We start from the raw sequence: 9,305 nt of genomic DNA on the forward strand, positions 1-9,305 counted from the left end.
CCCCTCAGCATCAGCACCCTCAGTACCAGCACCCCTCAGCATCAGCACCCTCAGCATCAGCACCCCTCAGCATCAGCTACCCTCAGCATCAGCTACCCTCAGCATCAGCTACCCTCAGCATCAGAACCATGCCTCCCTGATGTTTCAATTGCTATCTCTCACTTTATCATTTCTCTTGATCATTCTAGTTTTCTTGTGTGCTCAGAACTTATTTTTAGTAGTTTATCACCAAAGTTCATTTTTAAAAATATTTCTTTCATTTTTATTTTATGTATATGAATGTTTTGTGTACGCGCGGATGTGTGTGTGTGTGTGTGTGTGTGTGTGTTTGTGTGTGTATATGCTTGATTATTGTGGAAGTCAAAAGAGGTTACGGCATCCTCAGGAAATGAAATTACAGATGGTCGTGAGCCACAGTGTAGCTGCTGGGACCCAAACCTGAATCCTGCAAGAGCTTTTAACTACTGAGCCATCTCTCTGGCCCCGCAGTTTTCCTGCATCCAGTATTTTCACTTGTTCCTGAAGAAAATCCGAATTAGCGGTTACCCTGGAAAGACAGTTGTTAATTCTTTATTTGTATAATACTTACTTTGAAAAAGACATAATGAAAACTCTGAAGCCTTGTCCCACAGGACACACAGATTGAAGGAGAAGCCTGAAAGGGAAGGTGAAGGAAGGAGGAGATGCCAAGGATCTTGGGAATTACAAATGAGTTACATTGTAACGTTGGTTACATTGTAATGTTGTAATTTAATGTTGGTGTCATGAACTTTTTTTTTTTTTCTGAGGAGACTGGCAAACAGAGGTGTGATTCCAAGGACTGAAATCCAGACCTGATTCTACCCCAGTGCAGCCTAGTGACCAATGAATTTAACTGGGGTTAGTATAGAAGCATGGGCAACCTTTAGGCAGTGAGACCACTCAAGAAAACAATTTCTGTCCTCCATAACTTCTGTTACCTGTCTGTAAATCCTGGTGGAGGGGGGAATCCCATGAGCCCCTACTATAGCAACCATTAAGTACCTATAAATTCTTGATAAAAAGCGCACTCAGCTTTGTGCAGATAATCACAGGGCTCTGACACTTCAGAGGGCGATAGATACATCGTGTTGGGAAGATGGTGCTCCATAGCAGTTGGGTTTCCAGTGAGCTGTCTCTGGTTAAGTCTTCCATACAGGAGTGGGGAATGGGGTAGGGGAGAGGTACAAGACAAGCTTGTCAAAGGTTTTTGCTTTATACTGAGATAAAAATGGTGGATAGCGTTCTTGAGTGCACATACTCTACAGATACTTGCTGGCTCTTCTGTGTATGTTAGCCTCTATGTTAGCTTTCCATCGTTGTGATAAAAAGCAGGAGAAAGTCAAATGAGGAAATGTTTTCACTCTGCTGTTACAGGATTTATTGTTCTGTAGCCTGCAGTGAGAGAGAAGTCGTGGTGAGAGGGTGTATTAGTCGGGTTCTCTAGAGTCACAGAACTTATGAATCTGTTGATCACTTACAGTTGGTAGTCCAACTCCCCAACAATGGTCAGCAGCAGCTGTGAAAGGAAGTCCAAGGATCTAGCAGTTGCCAAGTCCCACAAGGCAAGCAGGCAAAGAGTCTTCCTTCTTCCAATGTCCTTATGTAGGTCTCCAGCAGAAGATTAAAGGTGTGTAAGGTCATCTGGGACAGAGGGTGTGGTGGGGCAAAGCCACTTACTCCAGAGGAGCTGGGAGATGGAAGGCAAGGCTTGCCTCCAGTTCTCTCAGTTTCTGCTATTAGGTCCCTCCCTAAAAAATTCTAGCATCTCCCAGAGGCCAGAACTGAGGACCAAGTCTCTACACTGGCCTGTGGGGACACTATAGATCCACACCCCCACACACATATTGTCTGATCCCCATACCAGCATAAGGTGAGGAGATGGTGTGATGGTCCCAGTACCAAGTCCAGAACAGATAGCCCAGGCCTCACTTCCAGCTCCACTGTTTACAGGCCTTATGACTTCATGCCAGTCCCTCACCCTTTGTCACCTATAAACCTGAAATGTCAATTGCATCTGCTAATGGCTGGGAGCATTAAATTATGCTATGGACACGAAGCACGAAGCACGAAGCGTCTGGCTCTTCACAGGCCCTTGACATTATTGTCATTATTCCTACTTGACAGATAAGGAAATTGGGTCGCAAAGAGGTTAAGTGGCTGGCCCGGAGTCTGGTGGCTAGATCAAATTGGCACCAGATCTAATCTGACCTCTCTTAACCACTCACATGCTGACTCAGAAGCTTGTGGGAGGCTGCAGGCTACTGCTGGGCACAGCATTACTGAGATCTGCCTTAGTGAGCACCTCTCACCTGGATTCCCTTGGCATAGACTCCTCCCAGATCTTTAGCTTGGCGAGTCCTTTGAGCTTGCATCTACTTGCAACATGAGGAGGCAACTGTACTAGTCACCCCATGTATTTGTTCATCTATGGGCTCACTACAGTTGTTCTTAGACACCTTTCTCGGATTTAGTTGAACAGAGCCAAAACTGAGGTCACTCTCTGCCACAGGTCATTCTGTTGCTATGTTGCTTCTGTGCAGGGTGTGTGTGCACCTCTCTTTGCTTTTTCTCCATCTTAAAGGGTTCACCTGAGTGTAATTCCCCTACTTCCCACCAGGTGTCCCACCCTTCCCTGATATCTGACAATCAACTGGGAAAGGAAGACTCTCAGAGAGGCGGTGGGAGGTAGGATTGAAGGAAGGGGGTGGGGGAGGTGAAGAGACTTCCAGATGCTGTTTCTTATCTGTAGACAAAAGGAAGTGTTTGCCTTGTTCTTGTTTGATGCATAGTCGGATCTCTCCACAAAGCCTGGAGAAGTCACTGTAACTTGGGGAGCCTCTATTTCTGTTAGGGAATTGGTGTCTGTCTGTCTGACCAGTCCCTTTCATCTCTGAGCTGGAGACTGCAATCTACAGTCACAGCATTCTTCTTCAGAGCCCTCATAGCCTCCCCTCCTTTCTTAAGCTCTCCTTCTTCCAGGGTTGGATTTAAAAAAAAAAAAAAAAAAAAGACCAGAAGTCCTGGCCCCACCTGCCCTCAATATTCTTTGAATCAGGAAAGGTCAAAGGCCAGTGTGTGACAGTGACACTAACTTGTGTTCCTGCAGACATTAACCTAATTCGTCCTCATTTTTTATGTTACTACAGCAGAAATACTTCCTCAATCTGAAGCAAGACTGTCATACACTTCTCCCACAAGCATGTAGCAAAGTAGGGATTTGGTCTAGCTGACTAAACCGTAGTGGCTGGAACTTTTACAGTTCTAAAAAGTCCTGCTAGTCCCAGCAGGTGATGAGCTCCTACAAGTCATCAGCCCCACCTTCCTTTGTTTTAGTAGATCCTGCACATCTAGGAGAGGCTGGGTCAGGAAAAGGATAGCCTGTGGTCTTTCTCTCAGGTATTACCATTTGTTCTGAGGCTCTCTGGGGCCCCCTCAGCCTCACTGTTGACACTGGATACCTCCCATGGCTTAAAGAAACAATGTGAACGTGGACCTGAAAGCTGGTGATCTGCTGAGGGTGTGGTGTGTTATCTTCATTTAGTGCCAGCTTTGGAAATGGTAGCATGGGCTGTTGCCCCATCCCCCACCCCATTCCAGATGTCCAGAACTCAGTGCTAAAGGGGTCCCCAGCTTCTGTATCCTGTACCTCATTATATGTACAGCTTTTAATATCCAGAGAGTTTTTGCCAATATACATTTTCATGTGTGCTGGGAACCCAGAGCTCAGACACAATGTATTATTGATAGGATTGTAATTTACTCCTCTTGGGTTGTATCTACAGTGTATACCATTAGCACAAAATATTAAATTACCAGTGGTTGTATATATTTGTCTACTCGGGTCTGGCTCAATGATATTTGCTTTTCTACTCAATAAAAGACCATGAATACAGAAAGCTGGATAATATTATTTTTGTTGCTGCAGTTGCATGGGTGTTTTGATTAAACTATTTCTTCAACACTGTGCTGAGCCATACTTTGTAGCCAGCATAGGAGACATAGGAGGCTGGGAGTTTAGATGGGAAGATGGGTGGGCTGTTAAGACCTCGGTGCCAGACCTGCAGAGCCCCAGGTCATAGCTGAAAATATGGAGCTGGGTCTGGAGTGGGATTCAGGTGTGTGGTGCAGAGCCTTTAGTTAGAGTCTCCTGCCCTAGATTATTTTGTAGTCTTTGTTTCTTTTCCCTCTGTGAGCTGGGTTACATAGAAACACACAGGCATGTTTCCTTCTCTAGAGAAAAACCCAAGTTATGGGGTTCAAGCAATGCCACCCATGGGAATATCACATCATGTCTGCCTAGTGCTTTCTTTGTTCTAGCCTTCAGACTCCTTGCAAAGCTCAAAACAGAGGCATTTACTAGTTAGCTAGCTCAATACCCAGACTATCATGGTCCCTCAGTCAGATCCTCTATGTAATATTTATGAGTAAACATTTTCTTAATGCCTGTGGTTTGGTCTCCTCACCATTTGTGGGGCTCAGTATACAGAGGTGTGGGCTGAGTTTGACATTCATATTAATAGAAGCAGGAGAGCAGGACATTTATAATAAATGCATTTCCTTATATTCAGTGTGAGGAGCTCATGATTCCTTGGGGCAGATGGTCTGGGGAGGTGAAAAGGCCACTGTGGGGCATTCAGGATACAGGGTCTTGGATACCAAAGTGGCCTCTGTGATCAGTTTCTAAGAGAAATGTCAGCTATGGGCTCTATTGAGCTTAGCCATGCAGGGATTCTTCCAGAGGTGGGTTTTGTTTAGTGTCTGGCTTTTTTTTTTTTTTTTTTTTTAAGCCAAGTGACTCCTCAAGAAGACCCCTCCATTGAGGAAGTGGTAATTTCATAAAGTATTTCCCTGGACAGGTACTTTATACTAAGTGGACTTCTTTTGGACTTGTGTCTTCTGCCTCAATCCTACATCTTTTTCTCTAAAGGAGAGATATGGTATTTAAAACAAAAACAAAACCAACACAACAGTCACTCAGGGTGTACAGCCAACTAAGTCAGTGCCAAATCTATCAAAGCAAATCATAGACCCTGACAGTTTAGTATTTGTCCCTATCCCATCCCAGATTCCTACAGAGCCTGAGCACATGTTCTGGTGCAGAGGGACCCATGAAAAGGCAATTACACTTGGTGAGTGATTAAAGTCAGATCTGGCAGCTTTATGTGTCAAATATGTTTAAATGCATTAACCTTTACAGAATTTACACTGCCTGCTGAGTTATATCCTGTACAGTGTCAGAAAGATCTGAATCTGCCTTCATTTAAATCTTTTTTTACATTTATTTTATTACAATATAAGTAGACTTAAATAATCTTAATGGGGATTTCCTCCCCAGTTCTGCAGGTCTTACTGGCACTGTGGGAAGTCTGAGGGCAATAGGGTCCCTGGCTGGTTGCAAATGATGTCCCAGCTACCTGCCTGGAAACCCTAGGGAGAGAGCGAAGCTGGGAGGCAGCAGGACTTCCTTGAGTTTATCTGGGATTTAAGCCCACAGGGAGCTGGTTTAAGATACTGACAGCATAGGGCTGAGAGGCAGGAGGGCTTGTCAGCAGATAGGCAACTTTTAATTTTGCGAGGTACAGAAAGTACACATTTCTGAAGCATTGGTTTTAGGAAGAAAGGCACACAGCAATCATTGGCAGTGTGTTCTTGTCTGCCATTGCCATCCCTCTGCAAAAGCACATGCTGCTGATGCTTTTGGTGACTGTGGCTTTGCAGAACGCCTCTGTCCAAATGCTGTGCTCCAGTCCACCGATGGCAGCTCCATGCCTCCTGAGCTTCACTCCACTGAAATCTGGTTGGCATAATAAGACAGACTCCGGTGGAATGAAGGACAAGAGGACCCATGGATTGTCTGGGGCTGTTTGTCTACTAAACCTCCTCTTGTAGTGCTTTGTGACCTGAAGGAGACCTTCAGGATCCTGCAACCCCACTCCTACAGGGCCTAAATACCTGTATTCATTCATTCACTCATTCATTCAGCACCTGGTGAGGACCTGAATACTCAAACCCTCAAGCATTCATGCTCCCACCTCAGAGTGTTCTGGGTGGTACAGTCAATGCTGTGTTTGGGGCTGGACTCTAGGTAGTTTCTTGCCCATAAAGGACCACCCCAGATACATCCAAGTGGAGACTCTTCTCTGTATACCTAGTTAGGATGCTGGCTCTCCTCTTCAATGTGTGTTCCATACCAGAGCTGGGTATGTTTGGTGATATCTAGAGAAAGCACATGGTCTTTCCTTGCTTACCAAGGGGTGGAATACAGGGGAGCATGTATTCTTCTGAAAAAGCCACTGTGCTAGGGCGTTAACAGCCCAGTTCAGGCCTGTGTGCTGGTGTGTAGTCAGGATAAGCTGAGCAACCACTCTGCTTGTCTGCATACACAGGAACAGGTCTGTTTATGGAGCCAGTTGGTGGTGGAGGGAAGAATTCTGGATCCTCTCTCCATAGCCGGGGAAGCAGACTCTAATGGTCATATATCTTTCCCCAGATCTGTATAGAATGACTTCTCCAAGGAGCCTAGGGTGGAGGTCAAGGGAGGGAGGCCAGCATATAACTGGCTTTCAGAGATTGAGCTACATTGAGAGGCCATGTAATACCTGTGGACTTTCTGTCCCTGCCCAAAAGAAAATGGTCACCAAGTAAGAGCTTTGCAGGGCTGCATTGGCCTCTCTGCTGTGTTCAGACATGTCTGCTGCTCAGTGTAAGCCTCATAAAAGGCTGCTCTAAGCAGAGACAAGCAGACGGGGTGGGTAGGGCTGGCCTACTTTGTTTGGAATACTTTGTCTTCCTGGGCTTGTTCTGACCTGACAGAGAGGCTCCACCTCTCCCATCCAGCCCTGAGGCCATCAGGCCTCTGAGAAAGACTCTTACACAAAAGCAAGGATTTCTAGCTAGGGTTAGGGAAGAATGCCACTTTCCTGGGTCCAAACTAAGGTACCTTCCTCAGGGTGTGCACAGGGCACACTAGAAGGGAGGGTGCTGTGTGCAGAGAACCAAGAGGTTCAGTGAATCTTCTCCTCAGCCTTTTAGTGAATACTTACTGAGTTATCAAGACGACAGAAGCCCCCACACCACCTTTGACCCACTCCCTAGTCAAAGGGGAGAAAGACACAGGTCTGCTGGGTCTGACTAAGGAAGGCAGGAGACTGTGGGAGATAGTTCTGGGTTAGAAGGAGTCTTGGCTTCTTGTGGGATTTCAACTCAGTTCTGAAAGTAAAAAGGTCAGTATTAGGTCCAACCCTTCCCCTGCCCCCCCTTACCCAACACTTAAGGAAGCCCATCAGACTCCTCAAGTCCACAATTAGACTCATCCTCATTTGAGATCCTGACCCTCCCAGTGGAATCCAGAGAAGAAAAGGCTTGATAATGATAAGAGGCCATATGAAAGGTGGGGTGGAGGAGGCAGCTCAGGGAAGTCTTGCCTCTCCTCATAACATTTCTCTGTTCCTGCCGACCTGCAGCTGCTGCCGAAAGAAGAGTTGATCTACAACCTGGATCCAGAGACCTGATACACCCTGAGCATCACTAGTAGTCAAGTTCTCCCACTCAGCAGGCCTCTTACCAATGCAATCTCCAGTGACGGCTGTCTTGTCTAGTTGCGGTATTGGGTTGGGTCAGAGAACCAACAAGGCTCGTGTTGGGCTAGTGAATAAGTTTTAGCCAGTGACTGCTCTTCCAGATGCCTTCAGGACTGTGCCCTAAATGTCTTTTAAAAAAACCATCTTGTACTTGAGAAACTCAGAAGAGAAGCAGGTCTTGCATGTGCTACACTCAGGACCCCAGGACAAGGCAGCAGGCACACATTCCTCTAGTCAAGCCAGTCCCCAGGAAATTAGACAAAACTGCAGTTTTGCTATTCAGCTTCCAGGCACCCACTTCCATTATCACCAAGATTTACCACCCAACAGCTCAGAAATCCCCCAGAAAACAAAGAAAGAAGTTGATACTTGATTTCCAGTGTAGAAGGCCTTTCCATTCTTCCCTTCTGGCCCTATAGTCCCTAGGATTAGCCACTCACCGACCCAAACCAGAGGTTTCAGACTCACCTGCAAGTATATAGAAGTACCTATACCTTCGGATCTCAGGTTCAGCTTTGCCTTTGATGCAAAAATAATACTTTTTTTTTGTCCTAAAGAGAGTACCAAGCTGGAAGATGGTTGAAGAATCCTGGGGAAGAAAAGCAAAGCAAAACAAGACAAACAAACAAACAAACAAACAAACAAAAAAACCCAAAAACAACAACAAAAAAGAATTTTTAAGTCTTGGGAAGATCTTTTACCCTCAAGAACTGAGGACTAGAAGAAGTGGCCCATTCTCTACAGGGTGCCTAGCTCAGCGGCCTGGGCAGAGCAGAAGTTGCTCCTTGAGAAAGAGACACGTGGTCCTCTTTTTAGTAAAAGACAATAGGAAAGTAGGAGAAAGTGGCAGCGAGGGGGCTCAAGGAAGCTGGAAAGAGAGGGGGTGGAGTGCAGAGGCTCAGCCAAGTAGAGCTTGGCCACAGACAATAAAAGAGAAACTGGTTTTTCCAAGGCAGGGGCTAGGAGGCGGCACCGGTCTCTCTATTTATGCACCTCTTGGCCAAGCTTTCAGTTACCTGCAGAGCCCAACCAATGGAGAGAGGACTCGACTGCTGGCTCCGCCTCCCAGGACCACACCTCTGGGAGGAGGCATGGGGCGTGCTCTCTGAGGCCTTTCTGCATTCTAACTTTTTTCTTCTATTGTTCCGTAGTCAGGTGGGGGTCTCCGCCTGCCCAGGGCAAGAACAAGCAGGTTATCTCAACCTTGGGCTGAAAATTACAGCCCCCCAATATTAGAGGGAAAGGTCCCCTTTTAGATCTTACTTTGGGCTATGGAGGCTGTGCATGAGTGTGTGCGTACATGAGCTGTGTAGGGAGCAGGAATCAAAGTCCTTTTACACTTTTAGCAGACAGAGTACCTGTCCATTCATCTATGTGGTGCTGCAGGAAAAGGTCGGAGGAGGGACAGAGCCTCAGGGACCTTGTGACTTATCATGGTTTTATAACTCAAGAGGCCCCACTTCCCTTCGTATCCTTAGAGGGAGGGCCTCTGCTGTATGAGAGGGAGTTGGGAGGACAGAAGGAACTGGGGAAGGTCCTAGAGAACTACCTCTCCACCTTGCTTCACTTCCACTCATTCATTCCACCCCTCCCCCTTTCCTTGTCCTCCCCCTCCTTCACCACCTCTCCTGCTCCCTTCTGCCTAGTTTTCCTGGAGGACAAGGGATATAGAAGTCTTTTTAAATGAATCCTGGAAGCTTGGTG

At 46.4% G+C, this 9,305-nt stretch overlaps 1 long non-coding RNA gene across 4 annotated transcripts; it reads right to left on the reverse strand.

Moving 5' to 3' along the window:
* Positions 1-554: 554 nt before the first annotated feature.
* LOC116069181 lies at positions 555-8,698 on the reverse strand. 4 transcript variants are annotated; one of them, XR_004109895.1, is made up of 4 exons: positions 8,618-8,698; positions 7,065-8,190; positions 6,170-6,237; positions 5,156-5,815 (listed from the first exon to the last, which is right to left on the reverse strand). It is a non-coding gene; the product is annotated as an uncharacterized LOC116069181 (long non-coding RNA). The 4 variants fall into 4 exon arrangements; XR_004109892.1 differs by lacking the exon at positions 8,618-8,698 and having other exon boundaries at positions 7,065-8,564; XR_004109893.1 differs by lacking the exons at positions 5,156-5,815; positions 6,170-6,237; positions 8,618-8,698 and adding an exon at positions 555-1,662 and having other exon boundaries at positions 7,065-8,564.
* Between the last annotated feature and the right edge of the window lie 607 nt (positions 8,699-9,305).

This window comes from Mastomys coucha, unplaced genomic scaffold, assembly GCF_008632895.1.
Source record: "Mastomys coucha isolate ucsf_1 unplaced genomic scaffold, UCSF_Mcou_1 pScaffold1, whole genome shotgun sequence".
Lineage (NCBI taxonomy): Eukaryota > Metazoa > Chordata > Mammalia > Rodentia > Muridae > Mastomys > Mastomys coucha.